This window comes from Ailuropoda melanoleuca, chromosome 7 (genome assembly GCF_002007445.2).
Source record: "Ailuropoda melanoleuca isolate Jingjing chromosome 7, ASM200744v2, whole genome shotgun sequence".
Taxonomy (NCBI): Eukaryota; Metazoa; Chordata; class Mammalia; order Carnivora; family Ursidae; genus Ailuropoda; species Ailuropoda melanoleuca.
This window is the reverse complement of record NC_048224.1, coordinates 138,031,799-138,046,947: the sequence shown is the minus strand read 5'-3', so window position 1 is coordinate 138,046,947 and position 15,149 is coordinate 138,031,799. Positions and strand designations below refer to the sequence as shown.

At 47.0% G+C, this 15,149-nt stretch overlaps 1 long non-coding RNA gene across 1 annotated transcript in view; it reads left to right on the top strand.

Moving 5' to 3' along the window:
• Positions 1-13,961: 13,961 nt before the first annotated feature.
• Positions 13,962-15,149, top strand: part of LOC109491062 — a 10,199-nt gene continuing 9,011 nt past the window's right edge. Inside the window, exon 1 of the long non-coding RNA XR_002144455.2 lies at positions 13,962-14,156. This is a non-coding gene — a long non-coding RNA (uncharacterized LOC109491062). The remainder of the gene's footprint in view (positions 14,157-15,149) is intronic.

The window sequence follows — 15,149 nt, the reverse complement described above, 5'->3', positions numbered from 1 at the left end:
GACCACTTGGGTACAAAGGGTCAAACACAGTCCAAACAAATGCTTGACAATAATAGGTACAAAGGGCCCCATGTCCTTGGTGAATGATTAATCATAAGCTGTCATAAACAAAGGTGTTCTATACATTCGATAAACAGGTTTCTAGAAGACTTCGGAAGAACGTCACATCTTTCAAAACTCAATGCTAGCCATAGGTGGTTGTGTTCTATTTGGGGGCTTTAATATTTTTGAGGGTTTTCATGAACACTTTGAGTCAGGCTAGGGTGACTCTGTCTGCACCCCCAAGTTGGTGGGTAACATAAGTGTGTCCATAATTAAAATGTACTCTTGGTGTTTTTGCATATTTCTTTCATTCTGTTCTCCACTCAGCAGGTTATTTTATGCACATTTGCTCTCAGAAGGTGCTAGAAGGGGACATCACCTTTTCTCGGCTATATTTTTCCTCCGCTCCTGGGAATGAGGGAGGAATTAGCCACAACAACCACTAGGATGGAAAGACTGTAAGCCCATCGCACAAAAATAAAAAGGAAACACCACCACACGATCAGAGTAGCCCAAGAATAAAAGCCCAAGGGGGAAAAAAAAATATATATATATACACACACACACACACAATTATCTTTTCACAGACGTGCTGGAATATATACAGCCAAATACATGTGGCCCTCCCAAGTGGCCTGCTTAGAAGATTACACAAACATTTTCCAATTTCCCAATAGCTCTGCTGCAGCTCAGAACACTTGCAGTGTTTGACTTTCAGAAATTATATTGAGACTCACTTTGCAGCCACATAAGAAAATGGTTTGCTTCTTCAGCCAGAGTCAACCATGGGACGGGCAGGGTTATGAACACCTTTCTTGGCCCAAAAGAGAGGAAACTAAGTCTGTTGTGCTGGCAAAGAAATAATTGCAGAAAGAGATGGTGGGCCAACCAGAAGTTGAGCAAGCCTCAGGGGCTTATGGGAATTATCATGAAAATGCAAAAGAAATGGGCTCTGGTGATGACCCTGCTTTTGAGAGCGTGGTCATGCCCGTCAGAGGAAATGCTCCAGACATGGTTTCGGAGCCTCTTCAGTCACTGGGGGAGGAGAGGGGAGGCGCTGCTCTCTCTCCCATCTCCCACCACACCCCCCTCTTCCCCAGGACCTCAGCCTATGCCTCATGTTTCCATGCTCAGTGAAACCAAATAACGAAGACAACAGAACACATGAATTCCAGAACCTTTTGGTTGTGAAGGGCCACGAATCTGGTTGAAGCATGGAAAGGAAAGGGGAGGCAGAAAATAGAGCCCCAAGTATCTTCCAAAGACATTCTTTCTTTTGTGTGTCACAACAACTCTGGTTTTTAAAATTCTAGAACCTTTATTCTCTTCTTTCTCCTCTCAAGAAGACAGGTTGGAGGGATCCATGAGTGGAGTTTCTCACAGATACGTGTTTTCTCTACTTTATATCATGGCCCCTCCCACAGGAGAGAGCCCTGAGTGGGTGTGTCCCCCCAGGCACATCCCGGGAGCCTCCCTTCTGCACTGGCCTCCCCACATGCCCGCAGTCTCTGGAATCCCTACTGGTGAGGGCTGTTTGTTCCCTTCTGCCCTCTAGGGCTGGGTCATGGAGACCAAAGCCCATGGGTTTTGAAGGGATATTACACATTCTGTGATTTTATTACCATTTTATGCCAAATTCTCTTTACAATATTCCTGAGAGGTCCTCCAGTACCCTGGAGCTCTCCTGTTGGAGAGAAATCTCCACTCCCCAAAGGGATTATAAGCAGTAAAGGAGATAATGCGTAGGGCTTGTATAGTGCAGGCCTGGGGCACAGCAGGAACTCCGGGGAATGGTTCCTCCTTCAGAAAGCTCGGGTAAGCATTGAGGGGTGGGCCTCACCGATCTGAAGTTCGCCCCGTATAACTTCCACCCGCTGACTCCAGGGCTGTTGCTGCAACCCAACAAAACCAGGATGACCCTTGAACTCTGCTCCATGGCCACCTTCCTCCCTGTCCAACAGCCTGACTTTCAGTGGTTCTTCCTGAGATGTGATTATTCTATATGTCCCAGTTTCTTTTCACCTGCCAGATAAGTGACCATTTTGATGGATACGTTAATGGATGGGCACATCAGATCATCGAGTCATTAACCTTACGTATATACAATTTTTTAATTGTCAATGATACCTCTGGGAAATAATTACGTATATCTCATACTGTGACATTGTTTTATGGTTTATTTATTTATTTTTTATAAATTCATGCCTCCCTTTCTTAAATGTCCTGGAACCAAACTTGAAATTACTCTCAGTGGTGGTGGTGATGGGAGCAAATCTGTAATAACGCTAGTGATAGACCACACAATGTAGCAAGCACATTCCCTCTGCATCAGTCCTCGGAGCGAGCATGTTTTCCACTAGCAGTTTCCAAATGAAAACCGCAATCAAGTCCCTTGCGTGCAGGTTCGACATCTGTCCAAGCTCCCCTGGAAGGGGAAGGATAAGGCCAGCTTCAAAGCCAGACACCCCCAGAGCCCGCACTCCCTTCTGCACCTGCTCTGCTGTTCTGGCTCTCTTTTTCGTTCTGAATATGGCTACAAGGTCCTTTGTGTTGCCTGTTTACCTTCTGTGAGTCTAGCTCTTTGGAACCTCAGCCTCACAGCAGTATTTTCAGAGCTCCCCCTTTCTCCGCTATCCTTACCTTTGGTTATACGCCCATCTTTTAACATTATGTACGGGAGCTGCAGAGTGCCCGTGCCTGCCGATTACCTCGGGGACTGGAGGAGATAATGCTAAGCGAAATAAGTCAAGCAGAGAAAGACAATTATCATATGGTTTCACTCATTTATGGAACATAAGAAGTAGGAAGATCGGTAGGAAAAGAAAGGGATAAATAAAGGGGGGGGTAATCAGAAGGGGGAGTGAAGCATGAGAGACTATGGACTCTGGGAAACAAACTGAGGGCTTCAGAGGGGAGGGGGTGGGGGAATGGGATAGACTGGTGATGGGTAGTAAGGAGGGCACGTATTGCATGGTGCACTGGGTGTTATATGCAACTAATGAATCATCAAACTTTACATCGGAAACTGGGGCTGTACTGTATGGTGACTAACATAATATAATAAAAATATTATTAAAAAATAAAAATCAAAAAATTAAAAAATTAAAAATTAAAAAAAAAAAGTTTACCTCGGGGATGACACCAGCCAGTCAAAGATCCTGTTGTCAGGCACATTCCCTTTCCTTCCTTTCAATCTGATCTGCCTTTCAAGGGATCCCCTTACCTTTCCTTTCAAAGTTTTGAATTGCCTTGTTGATGCCATGGTTGAATGGATGACTTTGGAAAGCCTTTGCTTTTTGCCTGTGCCCCCAGGGTACCCTTTACTTCCTCTTTTTTCATTAGTTGTCAACTGCAAAGCCTTTTCCATTTCAGGGTTGAAGGTCCTATGGTCTCTGTCACAGGGGCTCAAATCTGGGTTGGAGGGCAAAGCAGCCAGAAGCAATGTGTAAATGAACAGGCAAGCCGTGTTCTGATAAAACTTTATTCATAAATGCGTGCAGTGTGCAGGATTTGTCTGGAGGCTATCGCTCGCCTCTCCCTGGCCTTAGAAGATAAAATTTCCTTTGGAAAATCAAAAACCTTTTATCCAATGTGAAACCATTGTGGATTTATGATTAATTTCAATGCTGTAAAAACCAAACTCCTTTTCCACCAAAATTAGCTCCTTCCCCAGATTTCCCTATTTCTGGCAATGACAGCAACATTTTCCAGCTCATACACATTTAAAAATGTAGAGTTGAATATTTGATTCCCCCTTTCTGCTAACTGCCTGAGATCCCACGTCTGTGTGTTTCCATTCTCCTAGCTGGCGGGAGTTTATCACTTCACATCTGTATTTATATTCTTGGCTTTGAACTCATACATTTGCCTTCAGTTTTTCTCCCCAACTCATCCATAGCATGGCTTGTGGGTTCATTATTCCTAAAATACTGCTTTTAAAAATTCCTTGCTCTCTGATCTTGAAAATCTACCAAACTCTGACCTCCATCTGCCTTTCTCCTCTCGCTCCCTGCACTAGCGTGCGAATGGTGCTTCCCTTTTCCTTTATTAACACTCTGGGTTGACTGACATCTAAAAAGCTGTCCATCTTTAATGTGTCCAACTCCGTGTGTTTGGGGGTGAGTCTACGCCCGTGAAGCCATTATCACCACCAGGGCTGCAGACAGATACAACATTCCCAAATTTCCCTTCTGTCCCCTTTATTATTATTATTACTATTATTATTATTACGATTATTAGTGTGTGTGTGTAGTAACAACAACAGTGATATGAGACGTACCCTCTTAGCACATTTTAAGTAGAGAACACAGAATTGTCAACCGTAGGCAGTGTGCCTTGCAGAAGATGCCCACAACTTCTTAATTGTCTTGCAGAACTGAAACTCTGCACCCTTTGACCGTCACCCCCTTGTTCGCCCTCCCCCCAGTTCCTGGTGGCCACCATTCTGCTATTCTATGATTTGATGATTTTAGGTTCCACACGTACGTGAGATCACATAGTCTTTCTCTTTCTGTGTCTAGCTGATTTCCCTTGGCCTCCAGGTCCGTCTATGTTGTTGCAAATGGTAGGATTTCCTTTCTCTTTGACAAAAGGTTGAAGAATGCTCCATCGTATGCATATACCACATTTTTAAATCCACGCCTCTGTGGATGGGTATTCGGGTTGTTTCCGTGTTCTGGACGTGGTGATAACACTGCGAGGAACACGAGTGTGCAGGTGGCTCCTCGAGATCCCGATTTCACAGTAAGAGCAAAAGGTAACGTATGGAATCGGGGAAAGTACTTGCAAACCAGACATCTGATGAGGGTTGATATACACATTATCAAAGGACCTCATACAACTCGGTAATGAAAGAACAAATGCTATTTTCCTCTGACTCGGGAATCTCCTGCATGTTCTCCTGCCCCTGCTTTGGATCACGCTATTTCCTCTGCCCACAATACCATTTTATCTGCAAAACACCCATCCACGTTGTCTCTGTTTTCAAGAGCAAAGCTCAATTCTTACCTTTCCCATGACGCCTTCTTTGTCTGCTCTGTCCCATCACGGTGCCTCCCGCCTCTGATTTCTTGAAGTGCAGGCCCTTTGCTACCTAATCACATGCTATTTTGCATCGCTTTCTTCTGTTTTAGAAATGTTTGCCTTATTTCTCTAATTAGAGCAACATTTGTCAATTTCCGCAGCATATCGTACCATGTCTGCTGTGTTGTCACGGGAGTCATGCGACGTCTTTGTTGAATATATCAATGGATGGGTGGATGGGTGGATGGGGGGATGGATGAATACTGATACTCTTTCTTGCCTCCAATCTCCATCTTATCTCTTGATGGGCTATTGGATTTCAATGGGATGTAGCTTGAGAAAACAGTTAAATGAATTAATCCTTACAGGCAATCCAAAATTTTCAAATCAGCTGTGTTTTAGATGTTCGTTTGTCAACTGAATGCTAAAATCCAAAGTACTTTATCATAGAGACACTATTACAACTGGAGGTTATAATGGGATTCCAAATTGCTGAATCGAAGCCCATTGTTCTGTAAGTGGTTTGAAATCCAGAAGGAAGAAATGGTCACACATAACAAAACAACACTATGCAAGGCCCGTGATTAAAACAAAAATGAATTCGAGCGTTTCCCTCTCTGTTTGGGGAGAGGGAACGTGGGTTGGGGAGGGAGTCATCATGCTTAGGATAAAGCAGATTTTATTATAAGAAAATAAAATGATAGGCAATTTCATGGATTTCCTAAAGGGGACTTTTGCGTAGCTTTAAAGATACTAGATGCTGACTTAAAAAAAAAAAAGTAGCTTTTTCCCCCAAAATATACAATTTCCCTCAAAATTAATGGCTCTCATTTTCTTTTCGACATAGGAATATCATTGCCATTGCTCTTATGTGTATCAGCTTTAACTGACACCTTTTGGTTCTGGATCCGATGTGGAAAGAAGATGTTCACGAGGGGCAGAATGCATAACTGAGCCCTTGTCTGCTCCTTACCTGCTGCAAACGGAGAATGGTATTTACCTTTTTAATATAAAATACTTGGAAAAAAAATAAGAGTAACATTTCCGTCATGTGAAAAGATACAGAATTTGAATTTCAGTGCCCATGAGCCCAGCTGTATTAGAACACGGCCAGGATTGTGTGTTTATGCTGCTGGGCTGGAGGTGAGGAGTCCGAGTCGAGTTTGGCCCTTTACAGAAGTGTTTGCGACCCCCGCTCTGCAGCCATGGAAGCGGCCAACAAGGGAGACTTGCACAAATACTGTGTGGAGAGAAAAAAGCTGGGCTCTGGAGCGCATGCCTGTAATCCAAGCAAAATTACTCCTGGGTGAGATGTGTCCCACCGTGGTGACCCCTGTGAGGCGTGAGTGGGTTTTCTGCATGAAGGGGTTTCTGGGTGCTGAAAGCATCTACGTCTTGACGTGGGCTCTGGATACATAGATGCGTTCCCCCAAATTCACTGGGTACTTAAGATTTGTTCTCTTTTCTGTATTCATGTTAGCTTTCATCTTAAAAGTTTCCTTTAGAGTTTAAGGGAAGAGACACCTGGGGGGCGTAGTGGGTTCAGTGTCTGACTCTTGGTTTTGGCTTAGGCTGTGATTTCAGGGTCCTGAGGTTAAGCCCTGCCTCTGCTCTGTGCTCAGTGGGGAGTCTGCTTGGGGTTCTCTCTCCCCCTCTCCCTCTGCCCCTTCCCCTTCAAATAAATAAATAAATCTTAAAAAAACAATAAAATTTAAGGAAAGAGTTAAGGGAGAGTAAAAAAAAAAATATGACAAGACAGAGAAGTGAGGCTAGAGGGAGCTGAGGAGTGTGGGGAGGAGCCGGTGGGAGCTGGAGGTGGCGGGGCTGCTGAGGCTGTGCCAGAGGCTGGGGGAGCCTGCAGCTCGGTCGGCCCCACTGGTGGCCTGATTATCACTGTCACTGGTGGCATCTCTGATCTCTGCTTGGTGGGGAAGGAGACTGAAGCTGGGAAAGATCCGGCATCCTGCCCCTGGACTTCTAACTTGTGTGAAGAGCACTCATTTTAACTCAGGAGGAAACTGCAGTTTGTCCCCATAGTTTCTGAACAGAAGGAGTGAGCTGGCATGGACGAAGCTACCACATCCCCGCCCCCCCCCCGCCCCCGCCAGCTACAGGGACCGCCAGCAACCAGCGCTGGCTTTTTCCCACGGTGGGAGGATAGGCTGGAGGGTCCCCAGGGGGCTGGGACAAGGGCTTTGGGGGACAGAGACCCTGTCTGCATCTGCATGTTTCTTTCACCATCAGGCGTTCTTAATTCAAGGCGCTTGGAAATGTGCCGGATCTTGTTTCTACCACGTGTGGTGCGGATGCTTTTCCAGGCTCGAGGTGAGATGCTTTGTCCATCTGTAATACCCATCTGTAATATCCATCGGTAAGCTATGCAACCGTTTTAATGGCCTATAATGTGAGGATCAGTTTTCAATAAAATAAAACATACTGCTGAAAACCAGTGGCTTGCAAATACCTGCAATCACCCTTAATGGCATAAAGGGAAATCAAGGAGAGTTTTTCTGTCCTGGAATGGAACACAGTCTCCAAGATTCCATTTCAGGATCCCGTCTGTGTGGGCCTGGATTTATGTGGCCAAGTGAGTTAGCAGGTGAGAAGTGAGTCTGCAAGAGATGCCGATTTAGCTCACAGGAAAATGCAAGTGGTTGAACTGAGTTCAGGATAATAAAAACAAAATGATCAAATAAACATCAGACTACGTGACTGCAGTTTGTGGGTGAGTCTGAAGTGAATATTTGTGTTCGTTTCTCGTTCTTTACACGTGTGCGGTCTATGCTGATGCAGGGCTTGGGATTATGTTTGGTACAAACCGGCTGTGGGAATCGACGCATTAAGAGGGTCATCTCAGAGAGATGGTTCGAGAAGCACCGGATGCCCAAGTTCCTCTGTCAGTCACACACACCTTCCCGCTGCAGAAACGGTCATCACACCAGTCCATTTCCAGCCCAGAGGAGACCCCTCCGAGTGTGGCTCCAAGTCCCTTGACTTTATTTAAAAAAACAACATGACAGAATCCTCTCACCCAAAAATCAGCCCTCTGCTCCTCTTGCTTCTGTTTCTTTCCCTCCTCGGTGATTGATAAGGCATGCTATCACCACACGGGAACACTCAGAGACATCCCTGGAGTCACACCTCCCAATGTTGATCTGTTTACATCCTTACAGACAGACAAACCCCGTCTCCACGCATTTGTTGCGATACCGTCACGGTTCTTCACTCCTGCTCTAAGAATATCAACGTGGACAGAACACAGCACATCTCCTTTACCACGATTGACAACTTTCCATTATTCTCCCCATGTATTTCTTTCCCCTGGAAAAATGGGTATTTTCTTTCCTCTGGAAAACATTTGCACGACTCTGTATTTATGGAAGGACTACTGCCAGTCCCCTCTGAGGACAGGCCTGAGAGCCAGACCAGGACATGGCATCAGGCTCACCGGGGCTGGCTCGTCTGGAGCCGGAGAAAGTCTCCCCTGCGCAGCTGGCAGCCTGGACCTCGCCGCCTCAGACGCTGGCCAGTGGGGAGACGGGCAAAGGTGTGCATGTGTTACTGTTGAAGGCAGTCCTGCATGCACTGGAAACGGAAAGACCTTTTCTTTGATCCCAAGTAGGTCAGTGCGGCAACCCCACACGGTGGTGACGAGGGAATGGCAAACTACCGTTTCCAGACGTAAGTACCCAGGAAAAGACCTCGGAAAGGAGCCAGAGCCATCCAAAATCAATAAACCAATGCCAGAAACACCACACATTTTTATTTATATTCCACCTATCAATGATACAAGTGTTATGCTGGTAAGAAAGATCTGTAGGCATCACACATCCAGGCTCATAGGTCAGCTTTCTCTAGCATTGAAAGATGACATGTAGACACCAATTACCTCCTGGGTCCAGGTGTGGCTGTGCCCATCCGGCGAGGCACCTGACAGCCCTCCCCGGGTGCGGCTGACCACATGTCCTGGGCCGTGGCTGGAGCTGCTATTTGCCGATCTGTGTTGTCACAGTGACTCCGACTCTCAGGTTTTCGGCAGAAAATTGACCCCCCCCCACCAGGTGGTGTGGTGATAGAGTGAGGCATGCACATTAACGACTGATACTCATGTTGGGAGAGTAGACGGAATGCATTTAAATCCAAATTGGCTCTTAGGATGTAGACATAGGAACACTGAGAAAGAAAGAGAAGCTGCAAGGTATTAAACTGCGGGTTCATCCGGATCAATACTCTCTCTTCTGCAGCAACACAGCATTTGATTTATGACCGACCAATCACGCCCCCTCCACCCCACCCCTCCCCCATCCACAAGTTTACCCACACCCCGCCCACTCCATCCCTCCCCCATCCCACCCTCACTCCCACTCTACTCTCACCCCAATCCACACCCCGACCTCACCCACTCCATCCCTCCCACCCCTCCCACCCCACCCCTACTCCACCCCAATCATTATCTCCAGCTCTGGCCTGTTGCCTGTCAAGGTGCTGTGTTCTTCATTGTGTTTCTTTGGTTTTTTCTGCTATGTGCTTTCCTTGTAGCCTTACTCCATTCTTACCCAAGAACAGGCTTTCATAAGTAAGAGGTACTTCGTTCTATTGAAGAAAAGCTTTACTCAGAAACAGGTGAAGCTGCTGGGGTGCTCGTCAGGTTCCCTGCCAGGGTGCTGCCTGACAGGGACCATCAGAGAGGATGTTCAAAGGATGGGGACCCCGCAAGCCCTGGGAGGTTCTGATGGTCTGCCCTGCCGTGGGGTGGGAGCTGGGGGACTTCTCAGAAGTGCTCTGGGACACCTGGGAGAGGAGCCTGTCCATCGGACTGGCGCACTAGACCAGCAGGCACGGTTCCGTGAATGACTTGGGTCTCTTGTTGAGATTGGAACACAGTGAGTCAGAGAAAAATCACTTTTCTCTGGCATCTCTCCGACATTCCTTATGACCCCTCCTCCGAAAGGACAGTGTTCTGTTTCTCCTCACCCCTGACTGCCGCTCCTCTGGTGGGCGGTGGGATGGCCCTGACGGAGGGCGGCCTGCTGCGCTCACTCTATTGGCTCCGTTACCCTCACCCACAAACACCCACAGACGCCCGCAAATCATGTCTGGCCAAATGTCTAGGTGCTCCGTGGCCCTGTCAAGTCAACACACAAAATTAACCGTCACACCTCAACCCCAATTCCTAGTTCCTGTGAAGATATTTTAATAGTTGAGAAAGAGGGTTACCGCCCCCCCCCCCCCCGCCCAAGGTTACCACCCTTAGGTGTGTGCGGGAGTGGGCGACAGCCACCTACGGTCTGGGCCTGGGAGCTTTGGGTAGTGGCGTGTGTGCGAGATTAATGAAATATGTAATATCAACAAACAAGTTCACAACAGGTTTTTACAGTGTTTTCCACACTAGCTCACTACAAGCACATCAAATATAATTTGCCTTTTTCCAAATAAGCGGACACACGGGTCTCCATGCAACCTGAACGCACAGATTTCTCTCTGAAACAGCCTCAGGCGCATTCTAAAATCCCAGTGAGCCAAGTGGTGTTGAAATGGTTCTTCAGACAGTATTTTCCTTTCTGCAAGTGAATATCAGCGGGGAAGACAATTTACATGCCGCTTAAATGTCTGTCCGGCTTCCCAAGATAAACCCCGGATGTTCCAAAAGAAGGACGGGTCTAGTATGGGAAGGGTGCATGCTTCAACCCTCCCGCCGGTGAAGGTCATAGCCTGCATCTAGGGAAGAGTTTCATGGAGAAACACACACGCGCACACACACAGGCACACTCACGCACACGCGGGTGCACACACACACGTGCATGGAGCAGCTAAGCCATGAGAAGTGAAGGGAAAGGTATGAGTTGAAGAGCAGTGTACCCCCGGGACTCCTACTTTCTTGGGCAATTTTCATGTCAATGGGAAAATAGAAAATGTGAATAAGAGCTTGTTTTTCAAACCTGAAGCAAGGTTCTATCTTTACCCCCAAATTCCAGTGTATTCTGCGAGAGCTGTCAATTTAGGTAGGCTTTTGAAGTGAGACTCCTAGCTCACCTTTCCTTTAGGTGGGGGCTGGCTTGCTGTCACATACAAATAGAATCTCCCCCAATGCCTTCCTTCTCTTGGAAGTTATAGGAATCTATAGCTTTACCATTTTAAAGTTAGAACTGCTACCAAAAACTCAAACCTTTTTCTTTTGATAAAATAAGTCCTCAGTCCCATCTTGACAATTTCTTTTCTCGTCGCCATAGATGATTGGAAGGATCCCCCGGGATTGTGCTAATTTAAATTAATTCTTTTATGCAGAGGTGATATTGGCTAGATTCTTCCTTTTCATCATCTCAATGGTTTCTCAATTTTACTGCTCCCTGAGCCTCTATTGGCCACCAGCCAGCTCAGGGGCAGGGACTTCTCACCTGTGTCCATGCTGCGTGGACAGCTACCTCCAGCCCTCGCTCACCTGCGGCTCTCACGATGCCCCCGTCAGCCTGGTCCCATGCAGTGGAAGTTTGCTTCTTGTTTTGTGGCCTGGGATTATCTCCGCACCCTTACGGGGCTCTGTTTCCACGTGTACCCTTGTTACTTACTCCCGAGGGGTCCGTCTCCAATGGGAGGCCCCGGGGATTGCCTTTGCCCGTTCATTTTGAATAATGGCTCTCAGGGTGCCCTCTGATATTTCAGATCAATGCAGTTGATGATAATAAAATGGAATTCTGAAAGAAACTCAGTTTTACAGACATCATCCAGACTCACAAACAAATATTTGAGCATCATCTTCAACCATGAAATCATTCATTACTTGCATTAATTGTTGTGGTGTATTGGTGTGATTCCCCTGAACATCAGGGCAATAGTTCTCCATGGGGCACTATCCCATGGGGTCCAAAGGTGTGGAACTGGGACATTCTGCAGAAAGAGCAGAGCTACTCTGGGCCCCATTTCTTCTTCATTACGCTCTTAGCACCCTGGGGATTTCTCCCCTGGGTGGCTGTACGCAATTGCTCTGCTTGGGTGTGAATGTCTTCTCTTCTTTCCTCTGCAACCCACTGTGTATTGTGAACCTGGTGGTGGGGGAACGGAGGAGATGCTGTTTCATTGCTAACTGTTCTAAAAAGGATCACCATTGTCATTAAATAAAGGCATGATGGCCACGGAGTAATGGAGCTCAATCGCTGGCCTGTCAGGAGAGTTACTTTGGGCAGCGACACAGTCGTCCCGGGGGAATACTGCTATCGTGAAGGCATGTCTCTGTTCAGAGACATCTTCCAGTTATTTCCAAAGGAAACCCCTTTACGTGCAAGTCTACTTCCTGTAGTGTCATAGGCGGTGTTATCTAGCTTCAGAACTGACCACACTTACTGAAGAGGCATCAAAATATTTATTGTTTCCCAAAAGCAAGCCTCCCTCGGAGCTGGGTGATTTCCCTCGCTCCGGCTAATCGGGAGTGCCGCACCCTCTAAAGAGAAATTCTAGAAGATGAGGGCCTAGAAGAGGAAGGGCCAAATTGAATTACGAGCATGGTCTCCCAGGTCATCATAGGGCCATTGACTAACGAGGTTGAAAGCGTCTGCACGCCTATGTTTGTATTTTTAAAAAAGATATTCTACTCCGTACAGTTGGGTCCGAGGTGCATGAAGAGAGACACCCCGGTAACCAGCACTTGGAGGTGAGCCAGCCACGTGTCCCCTGCTCTCTTCTAGAGCTTGAAAAGCTCAGTCGTGGCTGGACCCACGGGGCTTTCTCCAGCCTGCCCTGTCACGAGCCACTGCAGAAAGATTCAGAGTCTGGATCCGAAAGCCTGGTCCTCCCCGGTGTCCATAAAGGAAAGAAAACACACATCGGTAGCCTCCGGTGCAGCCTGCCTGTGGCTGTTAGCATAAGAACCAGCAAGCGCTTTCATAAGGGTATGAATGAAGTCAGCTTGGCTTAAGTAGGAACAGACGCAGTGAACCTTGAGAAATGCTCTATCCTCTTCCTCTTTTGTTTTTCCTTTTGGCAGGTTTTCACGGGAATCTGTGTTTATTTGTTGAAGGCCAATCTTTGTGTTCGTAGTTAATTGAAAAGGATAAGAAGGAGGAAGAGGGAGGTAAATGGAGCAGCAAAGGTTTCATTGACAAATGTGGGCGCGTCTAAAACGAAGCTTGATTTTCTTTTTTATTTGTGGACTTGAAGACCTTTCAAAAATCATTCTTAATCTCACGAGGCTTTAAAAAATCTGATACGGTGCTGATGATGCTAGTAATCATGGCCCATAGTGTCAGGGTCATCACTTTGAAAGTCGGTGGGCTGCTGATCCACGCCTTTGTACGGCTTCCCTTGCATTTCAGACTTCCATGCACTCGGGACAGTATCGCATTTTAAACCCAGAGCGGTTCCAAGGAGAAGGTGGGAGACCTAATCGCAACTTCTTGGCTGAAGAATGCAATCGAGACTCAAAATGTCAAGGGCTTGCCCCAGCTCTCGGGGTGGGGCTGCAGGAGGCACGGGGCCATCTCGCTCCAGAGCCACGTGGCCCCGTTCTCCCGGGACAGAGGTTATCCGGCAGGCTGGGTCAAGTGCAATTTCCTAAGGGACTCCGGTCGGCACACAGATGCACTATGTCAAGTCAATGACGTGTCTTTCTTTTAAAACAAAACAATGTCCCTCACAGTTGTCCTCTTGTGCGTAGATGGTGGCAAATTATTGTTTGCCAAGCCTTCTATCTCCTCCCTTTCTGTGTTCCATTGAGATCATGGAAATGCAAAGTAAATAGCCATGGAGTAAAATGCCCTGGAGAGTATTTATTTAGGAGTATTGTTCCAGGATGTGCGCAAAGATAAAGACTTTGTGTAATGAATGAGTGACTCCAGAGGCCAAATACCAAGAAGTCATATTCTGTACCCGGTATGTCCTGGCCAGGGTGGGGTCACTACGAGCTCTCTCAGGACATGCCCTGAAACAAGGGTCACCTTGCCCAGCAAAAACCAGTCCTCCCAATCCATAGGGACAGGTGGAAGCTCAGTGAAAGGAGCACAGGAAAAATTCCGGGCCGTTGTCAGTGTGTCGACATGCCAAGGTGGGAAGAGGCATGCCAGAATCAGCTCAAGACAGAGGAACGGGCGGCCGGCAGCAAGGTGAGCGTGCTGGAGCTGGTGTGCGCCCCGAGGCCGTCCTGCCCCAGCGGGGGCAGCCGGGGAAGCAAGCTGCAGAACTTGCTCTTCATTCGTTCCTTAAGGGTCCAAAGGAGAAATAGCAGTTTTGGCCTTGGTGTCATGTCACCTCTACGGGGAAGGTGGGCAAACCATCAGTGTTTGGGCCTCCAGTGTCATGGGTTTCAGCAGTACCTTACCTCCTTTAGACACAGCAAACAAACACACAGACAAAACATGGATAGCCTAATTTGGAATAAAATACAAAGCAGGACGCACACAAATGTCTCTGCATATGTAATGATTATTGACTTTTTAAATTGGTTTTAAAATAAAAGCTTTCTAGATGAAATACAGATTTGGAAGGATTACTAGAAAGTGTGTCTTGAGCACCCACCAATTTTACATTAATTTCTTGCCTCGATGCCTTAAGCGCTACTGTTTTCCTAATTTCCTGTAAGCATGTATTGAGAGTGCGAATTGTTTTACCATCGAAAATGCCATCGAGGCAACCTAGTGGTGTGATGAACAGACTTTTCATAAACAGACCTGTTTATTCACCAATCACAGTTGAAGTCAGCTGTAAGGTTCTCCTGAAAAAAAACAACATCGGACAAGCACTGTCTTCTCCAGGGAGCAAGGCGTATTGCCTCACATAACATGAACATGCAGAAGTGAGTTTTATTGATATGCGAACACATTTTATTGCTTTCTCTGATGTTGTGGGTGGGATTCCCCGTTTCATCAAAGCAAGATTACTGGCCCTGTTTCATTATTTTTTTTTTAAATATTTTATTTATTTATTCGACAGAGATAGAGACAGGCAGCGAGAGAGGGAACACAAGCAGGGGGAGTGGGAGAGGAAGAAGCAGGGCTCATAGCAGAGGAGCCTGATGTGGGGCTCGATCCCATAACGCCGGGATCACGCCCTGAGCTGAAGGCAGATGCTTAACCGCTGTGCCACCCAGGCGCCCCTAA